This window comes from Danio aesculapii, chromosome 2 (genome assembly GCF_903798145.1).
Source record: "Danio aesculapii chromosome 2, fDanAes4.1, whole genome shotgun sequence".
In the NCBI taxonomy this organism is placed as follows: domain Eukaryota; kingdom Metazoa; phylum Chordata; class Actinopteri; order Cypriniformes; family Danionidae; genus Danio; species Danio aesculapii.
In genome coordinates, this window is record NC_079436.1 from 15,773,882 (window position 1) to 15,783,057 (window position 9,176).

The window sequence follows — 9,176 nt, forward strand, 5'->3', positions numbered from 1 at the left end:
CCAGAAAAGATTCCAGTAATTGGCAAAGAGCAATTTCTGTTCTTCACACCATGTTAATAGCCATTCATTCAGAGCAAAAAGTCTACTGAACCTTTCATTTCCTCAGCGGTAGGTAGGAAGCGGTCCAGAAACGATGATCTGCGTGGCGGGCGAGGTGCGTTAAAAACTGCAGTTAAAAAAATAAATATATTGGATGACGAACAACATGCAGAGAAGGAGACACGTGAGGTTGAAGCTGATGAGGAGACACACAACACTAAGGAGGTAGCTGAGACAAACTGAGTGTAAATTGTGTATGGACCGATGTGTAGAAGTAAACCGCCTGTAGGAGGAGAACTGACAGCTGCTGTGTGAGCTTGAAGAATACAGGATGTCTGATGGATTTTGTGACAAAAATGATGCTCAAGTACCAAACAGTAAAAAACACAATATCTTAATAACAAGCACAGACCTATCAACATGATACTCCTTTGTGAAGGTGAAGATGTCACATTACAGCATAGGATTGAAACTGTCTGTTGTGCACAAACAAACCAATGTTCAACTGTAGTGTAGAAAAGCTGTAGTTGTAGTTAAAAGCTCAGGTGTATAAATAAATTCTGTGCGTAATTGATACATTCTTTGCAAATTCCTTCACATTTTTGTAACTTTGTTTCTTTCACTGTGTGTATGAGTGTGTTTTGCTGATGTTTCATCCTGTCTTATGTAAACAATATGATGCATTACTCCAGAAATGAATTTTCCCTCAGTGCCTGAATAAAAATATCATTTGTATTAATGTAAATAAATGGAGGAAGACTTAAAATTTGTTGTTAACTCATTCATTGTTCTTCACAATAACAAAACTGGTACAACAAACCCAAACACAAGGTAAGCAGTTATTACTTGAACTAAATAATCCTTTAAAGAACTGAGACGAGTGCTTTTGCTCAAAGTTAAGCATTAGATCAATCAGTAGTTTGAACTGAATAGATATTTCACCCACAAATTTAAAGTGACTTACTATTTACTTGCCATCAAGTGGTTCTAAACCTTTATGAGGTTATTTTTTTCTCTTTACACTAATAAAGATATGACGAAGGCTGAAAATCTGTAACCACTGACTCCATAGTAGGAAAACCAACAAATACAATGGAAGTCAATGGTTACAGGTTTTCGGATTTTATCATATTATCTGTATTTGTGTTCAACATATCTTAATATTTGGGTATATACATTTTATTTAATGTTTTTTTGTTGTTGTACTCTGTGCACTCAATGTATTTGACTAAATATAATTATAATAGTATTTACATGTTTTGTTCTGTTGCTTTCATTACATTTTTCGTTTATATTTGCAAAATACTTTGGATACAAATGTTTTTCCTCTCGAGGCGTGTCCAGCTGAATTCAATCAGCAAAGCACTCAGGGGTGTATATAAGCAGCTAGTCTCACCGCGGCAGCGGTCACGGAAGTGTCGTGTGAAGGCCGCCTCGTGTGAAGGCTGACGAGTGTAAAGACCATCGACTCTACATGCGCGACTCTAGACCGACGAGTGTAAAGACCATCGACTCTACCTGCGCGACTCTAAACTGACGAGTGTAAAGACCATCGACTCTACCTGCGCGACTCCACTGAGCAAAGACACCAACAAAGCACTTGAGTACTTTACTTTTTTTATTTTACTTTATCTCTGCACTTATTATTGTTTTCATTGCACTTTTATTATGTGTTTACTAATTCCTGTTGTTACTAACACTCGCAAAGCACGGGAGGTACGCTGCAGGCGTAATCGTCACAACCTTCGTTCAATACATGTATCTGCTATTTCACTCTCTCTCTCCGTGGGCCTCTGGAATTGTCAATCTTCTGTTAACAAGGCAGATTTTATTACCTCCATAGCTACACATTCTGACTATAATCTCATGGCTTTAACTGAGACCTGGTTGAGACCGGAGGACACTGCTACACATGCAGCTCTTCCTACTAATTTCTCTTTTTCCCACACTCCTTGTCAGACAGGAAGAGGGGGTGGGACTGGACTACTGATTTCCAAAGAATGGAAATTCACTAAGAGACCGTCCCTGCCAAAAATCAGCTCCTTTGAATTTCATGCTGTCACCATTATCCACCCCTTCTACATAGATGTGGTTGTCATCTACCGCCCACCGGGTACATTAGGTCACTTCTTAGATGAACTGGATGTTCTTCTCTCATCTTTTTCTGATTATGACACTGCCTTGTTGGTGCTAGGTGACTTCAACATTCACATTGAAAGACCTCAAGCTGCTGACTTCCAGACTCTGCTTGCCTCTTTTGACCTCAAAAGAGCACCTACTTCTGCTACTCACAAATCAGGTAATCAGCTAGACCTTATTTACACTCGACATTGCTTCGCTGATCAAACACTAGTAACTCCACTACAAACATCAGATCATTTCCTTCTGTGTCTCAACATCCACATTACTCCTGAGCTGCCACACACTCCAACATTAGTTGCCTTTCGCAGAAACCTACGCTCTCTCTAACCCAATAGACTATCCACCATTGTTTCAGACTTTCTTCCTCCATCTTGCAAACTCTCTGCATTTGATACAAACAATGCCACTGATACACTCTGCTCCACACTAGCATCATGTCTAGACAGACTATGTCCTCTTACATCCAGGCCAGCCCGTGCCAGTCCTCCTGCACCCTGGCTCTCTGATGTTCTCTGTAAGCATCGCTCAAAACTTCGGGCTGCAGAGAGAATTTGGCAAAAAAACTAAAAATCCTGAACATCTCATAACATACCAAACTCTTCTGTCCTCTTTCTCGGCTGAGGTTACTTCTGCAAAGCAGACATACTTCAGTCAGAAAATCAACAGTGCCACCAAACCTCACTTACTTTATAAGACATTTTCCTCCCTCCTCTATCCTCCTCCTCCACCCGCATCCTCCACACTCACTACTGATGACTTTGCTACATTCTTTTGCACCAAAACTGCAAAAATCAGTGCTCAATTTGCTGCACCTACAACAAACACGCAAGGTACACCACCAACACCACACACACTCACCTCTTTTTCTCAGCTCTCTGAGTCTGAGGTGTCCAAACTCGTGCTATCTAGCCATGCAACCACCTGTCCGCTTGATCCCATTCCCTCTCATCTCTTGCAAGCCATTTCTCCTGCAGTCATTCCAACACTGACTCACATAATTAACACATCTCTTGACTCTGGTTTATTCCACACTTCATTTAAGCAGGCTAGGGTAACCCCACTGCTAAAAAAAAACAACCTGGATCAAACGCTACTTGAAAACTACAGACCGGTATCCCTGCTTCCATTCATGGCCAAGATTCTGGAGAAAGTAGTGTTCAATCAAGTCCTGAACTTTCTTACTCAAAACAACCTCATGGCCAACAAGCAATCTGGCTTTAAGCAAGGCCACTCAACTGAGACTGCCCTGCTCTCGGTCGTGGAGGATCTCAGACTGGCTAAAGCAGACTTTAAGTCATCAGTCCTTATCTTGCTGGATTTATCAGCTGCTTTTGACACTGTAAACCACCAGATCCTGCTATCTACACTTGAGTCACTGGGCGTTGCAGGCACTGTTATTCAATGGTTAAGATTTTACCTCTCTGACAGGTCATTCAGGGTGTCTTGGAGGGGAGAGGTGTCCAACCTACAGCATCTAAACACTGGGGTACCTCAGGGCTCTGTTCTTGGGCCACTTCTCTTCTCCATCTACATGACATCTTTAGGACCAGTCATCCTGAAACATGGATTTTCCTACCACTGCTATGCTGATGATACCCAGCTATACCTCTCTTTTCACCCTGATGATCCCTCGATTCCAGCTCGCATCTCAGCCTGCCTGTCACACATTTCACACTGGATGAAAGATCATCATCTTCAGCTTAACCTCGCGAAAACGGAAATGCTTGTAGTTTCTGAAAACCTGACTCTACACCATAACTTTTCAATCCAGATGGATGGGGCAACCATTACTGCATCTAAAACGGTAAAAAGCCTTGGAGTAACGATTGATGACCAACTAAACTTCTCTGACCACATTTCTAGAACTGCTCGATCTTGCAGATTCACAATCTTTACCATCAGAAAGGTCCGACCCTTCCTATCTGAACATGCAGCTCAACTCATTGTTCAAGCTCTTGTTCTTTCCAAACTGGATTATTGCAACTCTCTACTAGCCGGGCTTCCAGCTAACTCTATCAAACCTCTTCAGCTGCTTCAGAACGCAGCAGCACGAGTTGTCATTAATGAACCTAAAAGAGCACATGTCACTCAGCTACTCACGCGTTTGCACTGGCTGCCAGTTGCTGCTCGCATCAAATTCAAAGCTCTGATGTTTTCTTACAAAGCGACCTCTGCCTTTGCTCCTTCTTATCTGCTCTCACTTCTGCAGATTTATGTGCCCTCCAGAAAGTTGCATTCTGTGAATAAACATCGCCTCGTGGTTCCATCCCTAAGAGGGAAGAAATCACGTTCCCGAACTCTCGCATTCAATCTGCCCAGTTGGTGGAATGAACACCCTAACTGCATCAGAACGGCAGAGTCACTTGCTGTCTTCAAGAAACGACTAAAAACTCAACTATTTAGTCTCCACTTTCCTTCCTAATCTGCAATTGCCTCTCTGGCTATACCACTAACTGTACTCTCTCTCAAAAAAAAAAAAAACTTACATTACTAATGCTTTGCTTCTTAGACTTAACACACCTGAAACTTGCCTACAGCAGTTATTCACTGTTGCTCTTATAGTTGTGTAAATTGCTTCCTTGTCCTCATTTGTAAGTCACTTTGGATAAAAGCATCTGCTAAATGACTAAATGTAAATGTAAATATATATTAAAAAATACTTACTGTGGTTTAATGGTGTTTAAACTAAAACAACGTATATTAAGACATTGATGATATACAGCATGACATGTCAGCAATGGGTAGGCGGCAGCGCACTCCGTTGGTTTGCAGTTAATTCAAATGGATCTATATCCTGAATGTAAGACAGTTTATCTAAATGACGACCCCTGATATCTTTGTTTAGTTTATTGCAGCCCCGTGTACTCTCGATTTTCTTGTACTTCTCCAGCTTGACCTTTTTTTTGGCATGTATCTCTCTTGCGTTATGTGTCTCTCAAGTTGTCTCGGGAAGCGATACCTCAAAAATGGCGCAGGTGAGACGTCACACACAACAAACGCACGTGACTGACAAAGACCGATTGGTGGGAAGTTGCGGTCGATCTGAAAACCACTCCAATTGGTCCACCATTTTTATGTTATTAAATTTGAAAAAAAAGGACTGGGTGTGTTTATTTCACCCCAATATGACAGTTTATACACTATACTTACACACATTTCTGTCCAAACAGCTTGAAAAGTAGATTTTTCACCATAGGTGCCCTTTAAAATGAAATGTAAAAATGTATGTTCACATATCCTGCCGTACAGAAGCAGTTCGCTGTCAGACTGCAGTTGTTTTGCTTGTTGATGATTACCCAGGCCTTGTACAGTTCCGTCTTCTTTCCTTGTCTTTGGCTAGGCAGAACCTCGGTTTTTAGCACTACATAGTTTTGAATCTAGTAATTATGGAATATTATTTCTTGCCCATGACCACACAGAACAAATTTTTTGGCATCCAAAGGCTTGTAGGCCTTTAACTTCTCTCTTGTAAACCACTTGGAGTTTCAATGAGATAGTTGTATATGTTGGGCTGGATGCTTGGCCGTTTCGTCTTATCCAATATCCATTGGGAGGGTGCTATCGCAAATGGATCTGTCAGATGAACGCCGCTCACTTTAACATAAATTTTGCAGAATAACTGTGCTTATCACTGAGTGACAAGCTGTTATATTATGCTGAAAGCATTATGTAAATAATGTAATAAAATTTCTTGTCTGCTCTTATAGTTGTGTAAATTGCTTCCTTGTCCTCATTTGTAAGTCGCTTTGGATAAAAGCGTCTGCTAAATGACTAAATGTAAAATGTAAATGTAAAAAAGGCCGTGATTTCAACAGTAAAAAACTGTAAAAATGCTACTGTACCAATCCGTAACCTGGTTAATGGTATGTTTCCTTAATATATACGGCGAATAACCGTAAATTGACTTTCCCAGAATTACCTGTATGGCACATCATTTTTTATGCTTTTTGTTGACAGTACTATGGATATTTTTAGTTGTTTCCCCATCAGTTACTGTATATACATTAGAGATTTATGTTACATCTAATGTTGACAAACACTGTTTATTGCATGACTTTAATTTTCTGTGTGTTACCATTCTGGTGTTTAGTAGCTGTGTGAATGACACTGAGCACCTTTTATTAATTCATTTTTCTGATTATGAAAAAAGTTAATTGTGATGAGCATTGGTTCATTATGTAATTTCCTCATCACCACCTGCATGTGGTTGTGATAACGTGTCTATCTGTGTAACAAAAGTTGTGTAGATATTGGTAATTTAAAATACAGACATATTTCCTCTCTAAATTAATAAAATACGGTAGTTTACCGTAAAAATTAGAAATTACTTTTACGGTTTGTACCGTTTTTAAGTACTGGCAACCACAGCTGCCATTTACGGATTTATTTATCGCATTATGCGGATTTATTTATTGTAGATCAGTCTAAATACTTCTTAATGTAAATGTCACAGGATAACACACCAGTTTTAAACATGCAATACAGTGAATACCGAATACTGTACACTGTTAAAAAAAAATCTGTTAAATTTACGGAAAAATATAGATCACACAGATTTAACAGATTATTTCTGTTAAAAATACATTCCACAGTCTGTAATTATCATCTAACACATTCAACCCCTCAAATGCCAGAGCAAAATCCTCACTAGAGTCCTCACTACAGAGGGTTGAACACTCAGACAGTGATGAAGTTAATGAGATAATTAAGTGTCTAATTAAAGGAGGATTAATAATTATTGATGAACCTGTTAACAGCAGAATCGCTAAAGGAAAGAAAAAAAAAAAAAAACACAGCCAAAACCAAAGATGAAATCAACTGAGAAAAAAATCTCTAAATAAATTAATAATTAATAAAAATAAAACAAATTACTCAAAACAAATGTGATTTCTCAAGAACTCAGCAGAGATTATTGAACAACTCCACAAACATCAGGAGCTTCACTTAATAATGACTTTTGACTTTATTTCTGTCACATGAACAAAAGCTCTTAATGAAATTTTGTTGTTCATTTGAAGTCACCATGATGGAGGACAGAGTCTGCTTTAGTTGGGCTCTTCAACTACTTGCCCTAACACTAGTCAATATTATGGCTGCTATAATAAAATTGTGTTAATTACAATAATTGCAAAGCCTGAAATCGTAAAGAAAAAGCAATAATAAGTCTGTTATGATTAAAGCTGTGGTCACACTGGGCTTTGCGTGTGCAAAATTCTATCATACAGTGCTGCAAAAAGGGGTGGGATTAAACAAGATGATTAGACATAAAAAAAAAAAGTGATCGCTCCATGTTTTAAAATTTCTGTCTTGAGAGGTACAGTTTTGCTCCACGATTGGTCTCACGCAGTCAAGTGATGTGATTTCGCAGGTCAGAGTTCACCAAGCTTAAACTTTGCACTGCAGCAACCTGCAGAAGTTGACATGACCTTGCGTTTCCAGTCTGTCACATTCGCGTGCGTATGAATGAAACTCCATGAGAAGAAAAGTCAAGTGTGACTGCAGCTTAACTAAGGTATCAAAATCACCCTCACCTGTTTGAGCAGTCATTGATTATCTTGTTACTTATAAGTGAGAATTAAATACTATATGTAAATGAAGCCACTTGACCTACAGCAACCAATGATGTTCAAGTTTAATTATACCCTTCACTATGAGAATGTTTGACATATAACAATGTACAAAAACACACAGATATCAACAATTAGTCTTTGAATCTCAACAATGGTGACAAACAAAAAATAAAAATCAACCCAATACAAAACAATCCACTGAAATACTACCTCCCAAAAACAACATCAAATAAAGGAAAAGAAAGAGATTGTAAGAACTTTAGGCTGCATGTTATAGTCATGTTGCAATGCATGCTGGGAGTTTTGTACTATGCTGGCTCCCAGCATGCATTGCAGCATGAATGAATTAAGCAGCTTTATTTTTTTGCAACCATGGTTGAGGTTCATAACTTAATTCTTGATCTCTGTGTCTTGCTGCAAATTTTAAGAGTTCTTGATTTTGTTTATTAAACTAATAAAATTTTAATACCTTGATAATTGTGTACTGAATCTCCATGGTAAGCGATAACATATCCCAAACAATATCTTATAAAACTATTTCTTGGTTAACTTTTAAAATACTAGAAATTATATTTGCATTGATTAAGTACACACAGTATAGTTCTCATTGCTTTTGCTCGCTTTGACTGATGAGTTACAGAGAGCTCAACTAAAGCAGCCTCTGATGTCCGTGATGGTGAGGTCAATTGAAACATTTTCAATAAAAATATAAACCTCTGTTCATTATCAAATATTCTTGCAGATATGAGAGAATTGAAGTCAAACTGTAATCAGTGAAGCTAGTAATGCTTTTATTTGATGGAGTTGTTTAATCCTCTGTTTTAATTCAGTTGGTTTGTGTGAGGCTGTGTCTGTAGTTTTATTTCTTGTTCTTTCCTTCAGTGATTGTGCTTGTTAACAGCAGGTGTTTATCATTCAGTTATTTGTGGTCATTCACTCTGTCTAGTGGACTAAACTAATTGACTAATTTAGGGACTAGTGGATGAGGGTGTGTGGTGAGATTTCAGACACTCTGATTAGTTTCTCGAAAACAAAGGTTAGATCTGTTACAGCTATTTTCCATATTTTGGACAGAAATGAGCTGTTAATCATTTAACAGGTTTTCACGGTAGATTGTACAGGCTTTTACTGTTAAAGTCACAAACATTTTTTACAGTGTAGTACTGATATTAAATATTACCTTATTCTAACAAACCATACAACAATGTGAAGCTTATTTATTCAGCTTTCTGGTGATGTATACATTTCAATAACAGAAACATTCTTCCCCATCCTGTTTCCGGTTTACCAATCTTCCTCCATTTCGTGCTTCCTCTTACTGCGACATTGCCTTAAATTTTTATTAAAGACTAATAGCTATACTACTGTAAGCATATTTATTTAAAAAAACTTATAGTTTATAGCTAAACTATCCCATTGCTTTTT